Here is a 17,026-nt window from a genome sequence, read left to right as displayed (position 1 = left end):
GAAGACTTCACCAGAATAAATACAGAGCGTTTTTACCGCAAGATGTGAACCATTGGTCAGCTTGTGTAGTGCTGAGAACAGTCCGACCCGGTTGATGTAAACCATTGGTTAGCCTCAATAACAGGAAGAGCAGATTAGATTGTTTCAAACAACATCTAAAAAAGCCTGCATCCTATGGACAGATGAGACAAAGATCAACTTGTACCAGAATGATGGGAAGAGAAGAGTATGGAGAAGGGAAGGAACTGCTCACCATCAGAGCATACATCTGTGAAGCATGGAGGAGGTGGTGTTACGGTGTGGGAATGTATGGCTGCTAATGGAACTGCTTCCCTTGTATTTAGTGATGATGTGACTGCTGACAAAAGCAGCAGGATGAATTCTGAAGTGTTTACGGCTAATGTGTCGAGGAGGTAGGTGTATCTGTCGAGGAGGTAGGTGTATCTGTCGAGGAGGTAGGTGGGGCGGGGCGGCAGGCTAGCCTAGTGGTTAGAGCGTTGAACTAGTAACCGGAAGGTTGTGAGTTCAAACCCCCGAGCTGACAAGGTACAAATCTGCCGTTCTGCCCCTGAACAGGCAGTTAACCCACTGTTCCCAGGCCGTCATTGAAAATAAGAATTTGTTCTTAACTGACTTGCCTGGTTAAATAAAGGTAAAATAAAAAATAAAAGGTGTATCTGTGTCGAGGAGGTAGGTGTATCTGTGTCGAGGAGGTAGGTGTATCTGTCGAGGAGGTAGGTGTATCTGTGTCAAGGAGGTAGGTGTATCTGTGTCGAGGAGGTATGTGTATCTGTGTCGAGGAGGTAGGTGTATCTGCTCAGATTCAGCCAAATGCTTCAAATTTCATTCACAGTGACAATGACCCAAAGCATACTGCGAAAGCAACCCAATACTTTTTTAAGGCAAAGAAGTGGAATGTTCTGCAATGGCCAAGTCAATCACCTGACCGGAATCCAACTGAGCAGGCATCTCACTTGCTGAAGGCAAAACACCCCAAGCACAAGCAGGAAGTGAAGACAGCTGCAGTAAAGACAGAGCGTCACCAGGGAAGAAACCCAGCATCTGGTGATGTCTATGGGTTCCCCTCAACCCCTCAACCCCTCCCATCTACCTCTGACCACCATCCAGTCCCATCCTTCAGCTACCCTCAACCCCTCCCATCTATCTCTGACCACCATCCAGTCCCATCCTTCAGCTCCCCTCAACCCCTCCCATCTATGTCTGAACACCATCCAGTCCCATCCTTCAGGTCCACTCAACCCCTCCCATCTATCTCTGAACACCATCCAGTCCCATCCTTCAGCTCCACTCAACCCCTCCCATCTATCTCTGATCACCATCCAGTCCCATCCTTCAGCTCCCCTCAACCCCTCCCATCTATCTCTGAACACCATCCAGTCCCAGCTCCCCTCAACCCCTCCCATCTATCGCTGAACACCATCCAGTCCCAACTCCCCTCAACCCCTCCCATCTATCTCTGAACACCATCCAGTCCCATCCTTCAGCTACCCTCAACCCCTCCCATCTATCTCTGAACACCATCCAGTCCCATCCTTCAGCTCCCCTCAACCCCTCCCATCTATCTCTGAACACCATCCAGTCCTTCAGATCCCCTCAACCCCTCCCATCTATCTCTGACCACCATTCAGTCCCATCCTTCAGCTCCCCTCAACCCCTCCCATCTATCTCTCAACACCGTCCAGTCACATCCTCCAGCTCCCCTGAACCCCTCCCATCTATCTCTGAACACCATCCAGTCCCAGCTCCCCTCAACCCCTCCCATCTATCTCTGAACACCATCCAGTCCCAGCTCCCCTCAACCCCTCCCATCTATCTCTGAACACCATCCAGTCCCATCCTTCAGCTCCCCTCAACCCCTCCCATCTATCTCTGAACACCATCCAGTCCCATCCTTCAGCTCCCCTCAACCCCTCCCATCTCTCTCTGACCACCATCCAGTCCCAGCTCCCCTCAACCCCTCCCATCTATCTCTGACCACCATCCAGTCCCATCCTTCAGCTCCCCTCAACCCCTCCCATCTATCTCTGACCACCATCCAGTCCCAGCTCCCCCCAACCCCTCCCATCTATCTCTGAACACCATCCAGTCCCATCCTTCAGCTCCCCTCAACCCCTCCCATCTATCTCTGAACACCATCCAGTCCCATCCTTCAGCTCCCCTCAACCCCTCCCTTCTATCTCTGACCACCATCCAGTCCCAGCTCCCCCCAACCTCTCCCTTCTATCTCTGAACACCATCCAGTCCCAGCTCCCCTCAACCCCTCCCATCTATCTCTGAACACCATCCAGTCCCATCCTTCAGCTCCCCTCAACCCCTCCCATCTATCTCTGACCACCATCCAGTCCCAGCTCCCCCCAACCCCTCCCTTCTATCTCTGAACACCATCCAGTCCCATCCTTCAGCTCCCCTCAACCCCTCCCATCTATCTCTGAACACCATCCAGTCCCATCCTTCAGCTCCCCTCAACCCCTCCCATCTATCTCTGACCACCATCCAGTCCCAGCTCCCCCCAACCCCTCCCTTATATCTCTGAACACCATCCAGTCCCATCCTTCAGCTCCCCTCAACCCCTCCCATCTATCTCTGAACACCATCCAGTCCCATCCTTCAGCTCCCCTCAACCCCTCCCTTCTATCTCTGAACACCATCCAGTCCCATCCTTCAGCTCCCCTCAACCCCTCCCATCTATCTCTGAACACCATCCAGTCCCATCCTTCAGCTCCCCTCAACCCCTCCCTTCTATCTCTGACCACCATCCAGTCACACCCTTCAGCTACCCTCAACCCCTGCCATCTATCGTTGACCACCATCCTGTCCCATCCTTCAGCTCCCCTCAACCCCTCCCATCTATCTCTGAACACCATCCAGTCCCATCCTTCAGCTACCCTCAACCCCTCCCATCTATCTCTGAACACCATCCAGTCCCATCCTTCAGCTCCCCTCAACCCCTCCCATCTCTCTCTGACCACCATCCAGTCCCAGCTCCCCTCAACCCCTCCCATCTATCTCTGACCACCATCCAGTCCCATCCTTCAGCTCCCCTCAACCCCTCCCATCTATCTCTGACCACCATCCAGTCCCAGCTCCCCCCAACCTCTCCCTTCTATCTCTGAACACCATCCAGTCCCAGCTCCCCTCAACCCCTCCCATCTATCTCTGAACACCATCCAGTCCCATCCTTCAGCTCCCCTCAACCCCTCCCATCTCTCTCTGACCACCATCCAGTCCCAGCTCCCCTCAACCCCTCCCATCTATCTCTGACCACCATCCAGTCCCATCCTTCAGCTCCCCTCAACCCCTCCCATCTATCTCTGACCACCATCCAGTCCCAGCTCCCCCCAACCCCTCCCTTCTATCTCTGAACACCATCCAGTCCCATCCTTCAGCTCCCCTCAACCCCTCCCATCTATCTCTGAACACCATCCATTCCCATCCTTCAGCTCCCCTCAACCCCTCCCATCTATCTCTGAACACCATCCAGTCCTTCAGATCCCCTCAACCCCTCCCATCTATCTCTGAACACCATCCAGTCCCATCCTTCAGCTACCCTCAACCCCTCCCATCTATCTCTGACCACCATCCAGTCCCATCATTCAGCTCCCCTCAACCCCTCCCATCTATCTCTGAACCCCATCCAGTCCTTCAGCTCCCCTCAACCACTCCCATCTATCTCTGACCACCATCCAGTCCTTCAGCTCCCCTCAACCCCTCCCATCTATCTCTGAACACCATCCAGTCCCATCCTTCAGCTCCCCTCAACCCCTCCCATCTATCTCTGAACACCATCCAGTCCCATCTCCTCTCAACCCCTCCCATCTATCTCTGAACACCATCCAGTTCCATCTCCCCTCAACCCCTCCCATCTATCTCTGAACACCATCCAGTCCCATCCCCCCTCAACCCCTCCCATCTATCTCTGACCACCATCCAGTTTTGATTTCTAGCTGACATATATTTTTTAACTGCTGTGATGTTTGCCAAAATATCTCAACCTTTCTATTCTCAGAGTTCCTACAGATTGTAAATGAAAGATAACATTTTTGAGTATGATTATATCATTGATCAATTGACTATGACTTTTTAAATCACCCAGTAGTGCTATTTTGCAGAGTTAGCTCCAAGTAAATGTTGCCATTCCTGAACCTGCGACCAAAACCAAGCTACGACCAAAACCAAGCTACATATGGACAGAACCAAAAACAAGCTACATATGGACAGTACCAAAACAAGTGTTCTAATGGTTCTGTCTCTTCGCAGCAAAATCTGCAGAGCAGGGAAGGTTGTATCCCCCTATTATATGACATTCTATTGGTTGCAAGAATCTTGTACAATAATTTAAATTGGAAAAAATCATACGTTTTGAGTCCGGCGTTGTTTTGCGTATCAGTTCATAAACCATGTGCCATGGAATCGGTACGTCGAAAATCCCCTCCCAACTATTTTGCAATCTGTATGACACAGCCGTCAACCTGTATGACACAGCTGTCAACCTGTATGGAACAGCTGTCAACCAGTATGGAACAGCTGTCAACCTGTATGGAACAGCTGTCAACCTGTATGGAACAGCTGTCAACCTGTATGGAACAGCTGTCAACCTGTATGACACAGCTGTCAACCTGTATGGAACAGCTGTCAACCTGTATGGAACAGCCGTCAACCTGTATGGAACAGCTGTCAACCTGTATGACACAGCCGTCAACCTGTATGGAACAGCTGTCAACCTGTATGACACAGCTGTCAACCTGTATGGAACAGCTGTCAACCTGTATGGAACAGCTGTCAACCTGTATGGAACAGCTGTCAACCTGTATGGAACAGCTGTCAACCTGTATGGAACAGCTGTCAACCTGTATGACACAGCCGTCAACCTGTATGGAACAGCTGTCAACCTGTATGACACAGCCGTCAACCTGTATGGAACAGCTGTCAACCTGTATGACACAGCTGTCAACCTGTATGGAACAGCTGTCAACCTGTATGGAACAGCTGTCAACCTGTATGGAACAGCTGTCAACCTGTATGGAACAGCTGTCAACCTGTATGGAACAGCTGTCAACCTGTATGGTATGGAACAGCTGTCAACCTGTATGACACAGCTGTCAACCTGTATGGAACAGCCGTCAACCTGTATGGAACAGCTGTCAACTTGTATGGAACAGCTGTCAACCTGTATGGAACAGCTGTCAACCTGTATGGAACAGCTGTCAACCTGCATGGAACAGCTGTCAACCTGTATGGAACAGCTGTCAACCTGTATGACACAGCTGTCAACCTGTATGACACAGCTGTCAACCTGTATGGAACAGCCGTCAACCTGTATGGAACAGCCGTCAACCTGTATGGAACAGCTGTCAACCTGTATGGAACAGCTGTCAACCTGTATGGAACAGCTGTCAACCTGTATGGAACAGCTGTCAACCTGTATGACACAGCTGTCAACCTGTATGGAACAGCTGTCAACCTGTATGGAACAGCTGTCAACGTGTATGGAACAGCTGTCAACCTGTATGGAACAGCCGTCAACCTGTATGGAACAGCCGTCAACCTGTATGGAACAGCCGTCAACCTGTATGGAACAGCCGTCAACCTGTATGGAACAGCTGTCAACCTGTATGGAACAGCCGTCAACCTGTATGGAACAGCCGTCAACCTGTATGACACAGCTGTCAACGTGTATGGAACAGCTGTCAACGTGTTGGTCCTTAAATGAAACTGGTGTACTTTTTTATTTCTCACAATTTTCTTTAACCACTGTTGGGTTACTGCAGGGAGTTACTGCAGGGGGTTACTGCAGGGGGTTACTGCAGGGGGTTACTGCAGGGGGTTACTGCAGGGGGTTACTGCAGGGGGTTACTGCAGGGGTTACTGCAGGGGGTTACTGCAGGGGTTACTGCAGGGGTTACTGCAGGGGGTTACTGCAGGGGGTTACTGCAGGGGTTACTGCAGGGGTTACTGCAGGGCTGCAGGGGGTTACTGCAGGGGTTACTGCAGGGGTTACTGCAGGGGTTACTGCAGGGGTTACTGCAGGGGGTTACTGCAGGGCTGCAGGGGGTTACTGCAGGGGGTTACTGCAGGGGGTTACTGCAGGGGGTTCTGCAGGGGGTTACTGCAGGGGGTTACTGCAGGGGGTTACTGCAGGGGGTTACTGCAGGGGTTACTGCAGGGGGTTACTGCAGGGGGTTACTGCAGGGGGTTACTGCAGGGTGTTACTGCAGGGGTTACTGCAGGGTGTTACTGCAGGGTGTTACTGCAGGGGGTTACTGCAGGGTGTTACTGCAGGGGGTTACTGCAGGGGGTTACTGCAGGGTGTTACTGCAGGGGTTACTGCAGGGGTTACTGCAGGGGGTTACTGCAGGGGGTTACTGCAGGGTGTTACTGCAGGGGGTTACTGCAGGGGGTTACTGCAGGGGTTACTGCAGGGGTTACTGCAGGGGGTTACTGCAGGGGGTTACTGCAGGGGTTACTGCAGGGGGTTACTGCAGGGGTTACTGCATGGGGGTTACTGCAGGGTGTTACTGCAGGGGTTACTGCAGGGGGGTACTGCAGGGGGTTACTGCAGGAGGTTACTGCAGGGGGTTACTGCAGGGGGTTACTGCAGGGGTTACTGCAGGGGGTTACTGCAGGGGGTTACTGCAGGGGTTACTGCAGGGGTTACTGCAGGGGGTTACTGCAGGGGTTACTGCAGGGGGTTACTGCAGGGGGTTACTGCAGGGGGTTACTGCAGGGGGTTACTGCAGGGGTTACTGCAGGGGTTACTGCAAGGGGTTCTGCAGGGGGTTACTGCAGGGGGTTACTGCAGGGGGTTACTGCAGGGGGTTACTGCAGGGGTTACTGCAGGGGTTACTGCAGGGTGTTACTGAAGGGGGTTCTGCAGGGGGTTACTGCAGGGTGTTACTGCAGGGGTTACTGCAGGGGGTTACTGCAGGGGGTTACTGCAGGGGGTTACTGCAGGGGGTTACTGCAGGGGTTACTGCAGGAGGTTACTGCAGGGGGTTACTGCAGGGGTTACTGCAGGGTGTTACTGCAGGGTGTTACTGCAGGGGTTACTGCAGGGTGTTACTGCAGGGTTTTACTGCAGGGTGTTACTGAAGTGGAACGACTTTTATTGGATATTTGGATAACTTTTTTAACAAATCAAAAACTGAAAAATTGGGCGTGCAAAATTATTCAGCCCCCTTAAGTTAGTAGCGCCACCTTTTGCTGCGATTACAGCTGTAAGTCGCTTGGGGTATGTCTCTATCAGTTTTGCACATCGAGAGACTGACATTTTTTCCCATTCCTCCTTGCAAAACAGCTCGAGCTCAGTGAGGTTGGATGGAGAGCATTTGTGAACAGCAGTTTTCAGTTCTTTCCAAAGATTCTCGATTGGATTCAGGTCTGGACTTTGACTTGGCCATTCTAACACCTGGATATGTTTATTTTTGAACCATTCCATTGTAGATTTTGCTTTATGTTTTGGATCATTGTCTTGTTGGAAGACAAATCTCCGTCCCAGTCTCAGGTCTTTTGCAGACTCCATCAGGTTTTCTTCCAGAATGGTCCTGTATTTGGCTCCATCCATCTTCCCATCAATTTTAACCATCTTCCCTGTCCCTGCTGAAGAAAAGCAGGCCCAAACCATGATGCTGCCACCACCATGTTTGACAGTGGGGATGGTGTGTTCAGCTGTGTTGCTTTTACGCCAAACATAACGTTTTGCATTGTTGCCAAAAAGTTCAATTTTGGTTTCATCTGACCAGAGCACCTTCTTCCACATAGAGCAGACATTCCCATATATTTGCGTGACATAACTCCACCAGTCCTATTTATGATGTCATTTACAAAGATTATACCGTTATTACCCTTTATTTTTTATGTTTGAGTAAATTTGAGTTTGATACCGTTTACTACAGTACTTTGCATGTATTCTACTCTGTTGAGGAAGAGCTGCTATTCAGCAACTTCACCGTTTTCATCTGCTGTATCCTGTACACTTTGATTTGAATTCCTACCTGGTTGTTTAAGACATTGTGAGACTATCACCAGTCCTATATATATGTATGTGATGTATAATTCAGAGTGAACATGTTTACCCAATGTGGTGAACACGGTTTACTAAAAACAAATACAGCAGGTTCAATCTGCAAAGATACCATTCAATAATCTGAGCTGTCAACATGAGGCACGAGACTGGTTGTTTTGGTAACTTGATCACACGTTGCTTGTTTCTCTGTCGTCTTCTTAGGTCATTGGCTACTTTGCGTTAGTGTGTCGTCAGCTCCCCCTGGGGTCTCCTCTGACAGATTATTATTATTTTTTATTTTTGCATGTGTAATTTTTCATAATTTCCTTAAATTCAAAAGCCACTCACACATCTGAGCAATCTTTTTTAGCAGGTGCATGGTAACAGTTGAACAAGATGAAGGAATAAGGAAACCTACACACTGCTCTTGATAGTATCACTGATCTTTAATAAGCTTTACGTATCGTCAGAGCTCTGACGAAGGCTGTGAGGTCGATCAAGAGCAGTGTGCGGGTTTCCTTTTTCCTTATAATTTCCTAAAATGAAAATGCCGGTGCATTCGGACTAATGTCTTTACTCAGAGGTTCAGTGAAGTGTACTGCCATTACCTCTCACTGTACTGCCATTACCTCTCACTGTACTGACGTTACCTCTCACTGTACTGCCATTAGCTCTCACCGTACTGCCGTTACCTCTCACCGTACTGCCGTTACCTCTCACCGTACTGCCGTTACCTCTCACCGTACTGACGTTACCTCTCACTGTACTGCCGTTACCTCTCACCGTACTGCCATTACCTCTCACTGTACTGACGTTACCTCTCACCGTACTGCCATTACCTCTCACTGTACTGCAGTTACCTCTCACCGTACTGCCGTTACCTCTCACCGTACTGCCATTACCTCTCACTGTACTGCCGTTACCTCTCACCGTACTGATGTTACCTCTCACCGTACTGCCATTACCTCTCACCGTACTGCCATTACCTCTCACCGTACTGCCATTACCTCTCACGCACTGCCATTACCTCTCACCGTACTGACGTTAGCTCTCACCGTACTGCCATTACCTCTCACCGTACTGACGTTACCTCTCACCGTACTGCCATTGCCTCTCACCGTACTGCCATTACCTCTCACCGTACTGCCATTACCTCTCACCGTACTGCCATTACCTCTCACGCACTGCCATTACCTCTCACCGTACTTCCATTACCTCTCACTGTACTGACGTTACCTCTCACTGTACTGCCATTACCTCTCACTGTACTGCCATTACCTCTCACCGTACTGACGTTACCTCTCACCGTACTGCCGTTACCTCTCACCGTACTGACGTTACCTCTTACCGTACTGCCGTTACCTCTCACCGTACTGACGTTACCTCTCACCGTACTGCCATTGCCTCTCACCGTACTGCCATTACCTCTCACCGTACTGCCATTACCTCTCACCGTACTGCCATTACCTCTCACGCACTGCCATTACCTCTCACCGTACTGCCATTACCTCTCACCGTACTGCCATTACCTCTCACCGTACTGACATTACCTCTCACCGTACTGACATTGCCTCTCACCGTACTGCCATTGCCTCTCACAGTACTGCCATTACCTCTCACCGTACTGCCATTACCTCTCACCGTACTGCCATTACCTCTCACCGTACTGCCATCACCTCTCACCGTACTGCCATTACCTCTCACCGTACTGCCATTACCTCTCACCGTACTGCCATTACCTCTCACCGTACTGCCATTAGCTCTCACCGTACTGCCATTAGCTCTCACCGTACTGCCATTAGCTCTCACCGTACTGCCATTAGCTCTCACCGTACTGCCATTACCTCTCACCGTACTGCCATTACCTCTCACCGTACTGCCATTACCTCTCACCGTACTGCCATTACCTCTCACCGTACTGCCATTACCTCTCACCGTACTGCCATTACCTCTCACCGTACTGCCATTAGCTCTCACCGTACTGCCATTAGCTCTCACCGTACTGCCATTACCTCTCACCGTACTGCCATTACCTCTCACCGTACTGCCATTACCTCTCACCGTACTGCCATTACCTCTCACCGTACTGCCATTAGCTCTCACCGTACTGCCATTACCTCTCACCGTACTGCCATTACCTCTCACCGTACTGCCATTACCTCTCACCGTACTGCCATTACCTCTCACGTACTGCCATTACCTCTCACCGTACTGCCATTACCTCTCACCGTACTGACATTACCTCTCACCGTACTGACATTACCTCTCACCGTACTGACATTGCCTCTCACCGTACTGCCATTGCCTCTCACCGTACTGCCATTACCTCTCACCGTACTGCCATTACCTCTCACCGTACTGCCATTACCTCTCACCGTACTGCCATTACCTCTCACCGTACTGCCATTACCTCTCACCGTACTGCCATTACCTCTCACCGTACTGCCATTACCTCTCACCGTACTGCCATTACCTCTCACCGTACTGCCATTACCTCTCACCGTACTGCCATTAGCTCTCACCGTACTGCCATTAGCTCTCACCGTACTGCCATTACCTCTCACCGTACTGCCATTACCTCTCACCGTACTGCCATTACCTCTCACCGTACTGCCATTACCTCTCACTGTACTGCCATTACCTCTCACTGTACTGCCATTACCTCTCACTGTACTGCCATTACCTCTCACCGTACTGCAATTAAATAAAAAAGACGAAGAGCCCTGTTAATTTTATTTTAAAAAACTGGTTTATCAAGTTCACCACCAAGGGTCTGTGCTCTGCGGGTTCCTTGGGACGTCTCTACCCCCTATGAAGTTGACATTTAAAACAAAAAAAGTTGTTGAATTTCGTCTTCACTCTCACTAACAGGTGAAATTATACAAAAAGCTTGCCATACTCACTGCTCTGCTAATGATACAACATGCAATAACTTCTAGGAGAAAACACTGGAGACAACGATACAATGTAACAATGATACAACATGTAATAACTTCTAGGAGAAAACACTGGAGACGACGATACAATGTAACAATGATACATGTAACAACTTCTAGGAGAAAACACAGGAGACAACGATACAATGTAACAATGATACATGTAACAACTTCTAGGAGAAAACACAGGAGACAACGATACAATGTAACAATGATACAACATGTAATAACTTCTAGGAGAAAACACTGGAGACAACGATACAATGTAACAATGATATAACATGTAACAACTTCTAGGAGAAAACACTGGAGACAACGACACAATGTAACAATGATATAACATGTAATAACTTCTAGGAGAAAACACAGGAGACAACGACACAATGTAACAATGATACAACATGTAATAACTTCTAGGAGAAAACACTGGAGACAACGATACAATGTAACAATGATACAACATGTAATAACTTCTAGGAGAAAACACTGGAGACAACGATACAATGTAACAATGATACAACATGTAATAACTTCTAGGAGAAAACACTGGAGACAACGACACAATGTAACAATGATACAACATGCAATAACTTCTAGGAGAAAACACTGGAGACAACAACACAATGTAACAATGATACAACATGCAATAACTTCTAGGAGAAAACACTGGAGACAACGACACAATGTAACAATGATACATGTAACAACTTCTAGGAGAAAACACAGGAGACAACGATACAATGTAACAATGATACAACATGTAATAACTTCTAGGAGAAAACACTGGAGACAACGATACAATGTAACAATGATACAATATGTAACAACTTCTAGGAGAAAACACAGGAGACAACGATACAATGTAACAATGATACATGTAATAACTTCTAGGAGAAAACACTGGAGACAACGATACAATGTAACAATGATACATGTAATAACTTCTAGGAGAAAACACAGGAGACAACAACACAATGTAACAATGATACATGTAATAACTTCCAGGAGAAAACACAGGAGACAACAACACAATGTAACAATGATACATGTAATAACTTCTAGGAGAAAACACTGGAGACAACGATACAATGTAACAATGATACAATATGTAACAACTTCTAGGAGAAAACACAGGAGACAACGATACAATGTAACAATGATACATGTAATAACTTCTAGGAGAAAACACTGGAGACAACGATACAATGTAACAATGATACATGTAATAACTTCTAGGAGAAAACACAGGAGACAACGATACAATGTAACAATGATACAACATGTAACAACTTCCAGGAGAAAACACTGGAGACAACGACACAATGTAACAATGATACATGTAATAACTTCCAGGAGAAAACACAGGAGACAACAACACAATGTAACAATGATACAACATGTAATAACTTCCAGGAGAAAACACTGGAGACAACGACACAATGTAACAATGATACATGTAATAACTTCCAGGAGAAAACACAGGAGACAACAACACAATGTAACAATGATACAACATGTAATAACTTCTAGGAGAAAACACAGGAGACAACAACACAATGTAACAATGATACATGTAATAACTTCCAGGAGAAAACACAGGAGACAACAACACAATGTAACAATGATACATGTAATAACTTCTAGGAGAAAACACTGGAGACAACGACACAATGTAACAATGATACATGTAATAACTTCCAGGAGAAAACACAGGAGACAACAACACAATGTAACAATGATACATGTAATAACTTCTAGGAGAAAACACTGGAGACAACGATACAATGTAACAATGATACAATATGTAACAACTTCTAGGAGAAAACACAGGAGACAACGATACAATGTAACAATGATACATGTAATAACTTCTAGGAGAAAACACTGGAGACAACGATACAATGTAACAATGATACATGTAATAACTTCTAGGAGAAAACACAGGAGACAACAACACAATGTAACAATGATACATGTAATAACTTCCAGGAGAAAACACAGGAGACAACAACACAATGTAACAATGATACATGTAATAACTTCTAGGAGAAAACACTGGAGACAACGATACAATGTAACAATGATACAATATGTAACAACTTCTAGGAGAAAACACAGGAGACAACGATACAATGTAACAATGATACATGTAATAACTTCTAGGAGAAAACACTGGAGACAACGATACAATGTAACAATGATACATGTAATAACTTCTAGGAGAAAACACTGGAGACAACGATACAATGTAACAATGATACAACATGTAATAACTTCTAGGAGAAAACACTGGAGACAACGATACAATGTAACAATGATATAACATGTAACAACTTCCAGGACAAAACACTGGAGACAACGATACAATGTAACAATGATACAACATGTAATAACTTCTAGGAGAAAACACTGGAGACAACGATACAATGTAACAATGATATAACATGTAACAACTTCCAGGACAAAACACTGGAGACAACGATACAATGTAACAATGATACAACATGTAATAACTTCTAGGAGCAAACACAGGAGACAACGATACAATGTAACAATGATACAACATGTAATAACTTCTAGGAGAAAACACTGGAGACAACGATACAATGTAACAATGATACAACATGTAATAACTTCTAGGAGAAAACACTGGAGACAACGATACAATGTAACAATGATACATGTAAAAACTTCTAGGAGAAAACACTGGAGACAACGATACAATGTAACAATGATACAACATGTAATAACTTCTAGGAGAAAACACTGGAGACAACGATACAATGTAACAATGATACATGTAATAACTTCTAGGAGAAAACACTGGAGACAACGATACAATGTAACAATGATACATGTAATAACTTCTAGGAGAAAACACTGGAGACAACGATACAATGTAACAATGATATAACATGTAATAACTTCTAGGAGAAAACACTGGAGACAACGATACAATGTAACAATGATACAACATGTAATAACTTCTAGGAGAAAACACTGGAGACAACGATACAATGTAACAATGATACAACATGTAACAACTTCTAGGAGAAAACACTGGAGACAACGATACAATGTAACAATGATACATGTAATAACTTCTAGGAGAAAACACTGGAGACAACGACACAATGTAACAATGATACATGTAATAACTTCTAGGAGAAAACACTGGAGACAACAACACAATGTAACAATGATACATGTAATAACTTCTAGGAGAAAACACTGGAGACAACGACACAATGTAACAATCATACATGTAACAACTTCTAGGAGAAAACACTGGAGACAACGATACAATGTAACAATGATACAACATGTAACAACTTCTAGGAGAAAACACTGGAGACAACGATACAATGTAACAATGATACAACATGTAATAACTTCCAGGAGAAAACACAGGAGACAACGATACAATGTAACAATGATACAACATGTAATAACTTCTAGGAGAAAACACTGGAGACAACGATACAATGTAACAATGATACAACATGTAATAACTTCCAGGAGAAAACACAGGAGACAACGATACAATGTAACAATGATACAACATGTAACAACTTCTAGGAGAAAACACTGGAGACAACGATACAATGTAACAATGATACATGTAATAACTTCTAGGAGAAAACACTGGAGACAACGATACAATGTAACAATGATACAACATGTAATAACTTCTAGGAGAAAACACTGGAGACAACGATACAATGTAACAACGATACAACATGTAATAACTTCCAGGAGAAAACACTGGAGACAACGATACAATGTAACAATGATACATGTAATAACTTCTAGGAGAAAACACAGGAGACAACGACACAATGTAACAATGATACATGTAATAACTTCTAGGAGAAAACACTGGAGACAACGATACAATGTAACAATGATACAACATGTAACAACTTCTAGGAGAAAACACTGGAGACAACGATACAATGTAACAATGATACAACATGTAATAACTTCTAGGAGAAAACACTGGAGACAACGATACAATGTAACAATGATACAACATGTAATAACTTCTAGGAGAAAACACTGGAGACAACGATACAATGTAACAATGATACATGTAATAACTTCTAGGAGAAAACACTGGAGACAACGATACAATGTAACAATGATACAACATGTAATAACTTCTAGGAGAAAACACTGGAGACAACGATACAATGTAACAATGATATAACATGTAACAACTTCTAGGAGAAAACACAGGAGACAACGATACAATGTAACAATGATACAACATGTAATAACTTCTAGGAGAAAACACTGGAGACAACGATACAATGTAACAATGATACATGTAATAACTTCTAGGAGAAAACACTGGAGACAATGATACAATGTAACAATGATACATGTAACAACTTCTAGGAGAAAACACAGGAGACAACGATACAATGTAACAATGATACATGTAACAACTTCTAGGAGAAAACACAGGAGACAACGATACAATGTAACAATGATACAACATGTAATAACTTCTAGGAGAAAACACTGGAGACAACGATACAATGTAACAATGATATAACATGTAACAACTTCTAGGAGAAAACACAGGAGACAACGATACAATGTAACAATGATACAACATGTAATAACTTCTAGGAGAAAACACTTGAGACAATGATACAATGTAACAATGATACAACATGTAATAACTTCTAGGAGAAAACACTGGAGACAACGATACAATGTAACAATGATACAACATGTAATAACTTCTAGGAGAAAACACTGGAGACAACGATACAATGTAACAATGATATAACATGTAACAACTTCTAGGAGAAAACACAGGAGACAACGATACAATGTAACAATGATACAACATGTAATAACTTCCAGGAGAAAACACTGGAGACAACGACACAATGTAACAATGATACAACATGTAACAACTTCCAGGACAAAACACTGGAGACAACGATACAATGTAACAATGATATAACATGTAACAACTTCCAGGACAAAACACTGGAGACAACGATACAATGTAACAATGATACAACATGTAATAACTTCTAGGAGAAAACACTGGAGACAACGATACAATGTAACAATGATACAACATGTAATAACTTCTAGGAGAAAACACAGGAGACATTGATACAATGTAACAATGATACAACATGTAATAACTTCTAGGAGAAAACACTGGAGACAACGATACAATGTAACAATGATACATGTAATAACTTCTAGGAGAAAACACTGGAGACAATGATACAATGTAACAATGATATAACATGTAATAACTTCTAGGAGAAAACACTGGAGACAACGATACAATGTAACAATGATACATGTAATAACTTCTAGGAGAAAACACTGGAGACAACGATACAATGTAACAATGATACAACATGTAACAACTTCTAGGAGAAAACACTGGAGACAACGATACAATGTAACAATGATATAACATGTAACAACTTCCAGGACAAAACACTGGAGACAACGATACAATGTAACAATGATATAACATGTAACAACTTCCAGGACAAAACACTGGAGACAACGATACAATGTAACAATGATACAACATGTAATAACTTCTAGGAGAAAACACTGGAGACAACGATACAATGTAACAATGATAAAATGATACAAATGTAACAACTTTCCTTGTAACTGCTTTAGAATGAAGTATTAAAGCTGAATTGACCTCTATTTAAACTGGACAATGGCAGGGCAGACCCTCTCACATGACCACATGCCCCGGTCATGTGAGAAAACCCACCCAATCCATACCATAGAGAATGATAGAGGCCTCTAGTGGCCAAAAGGCTGCATTAGCATGGGCAGCGCCATTGAGAGCTTCCACCATTATAATATAGTCAACTGGGTGGGACATCCAACCTCATTGGCTGATCCCTCGTGGTGACCCTGTTTGAGGCGTGTCCAACCAGGTCATCAGGAGAGATCAGCCAATCGTGAAGAAGAAAAAAAAGTAACTACTTTAAAATGGTGATAGCATCAATGGCGCTGCCCGTGCTGTCACAGACACTATAATGTCACAGATACAAAGATGAGT

Source organism: Oncorhynchus mykiss, chromosome 3, assembly GCF_057628025.1.
Source record: "Oncorhynchus mykiss isolate SJ-2025 chromosome 3, ASM5762802v1, whole genome shotgun sequence".
Lineage (NCBI taxonomy): Eukaryota > Metazoa > Chordata > Actinopteri > Salmoniformes > Salmonidae > Oncorhynchus > Oncorhynchus mykiss.
The sequence above is the reverse complement of the archived record's forward strand: the minus strand, read 5'-3'. Positions refer to the sequence as shown.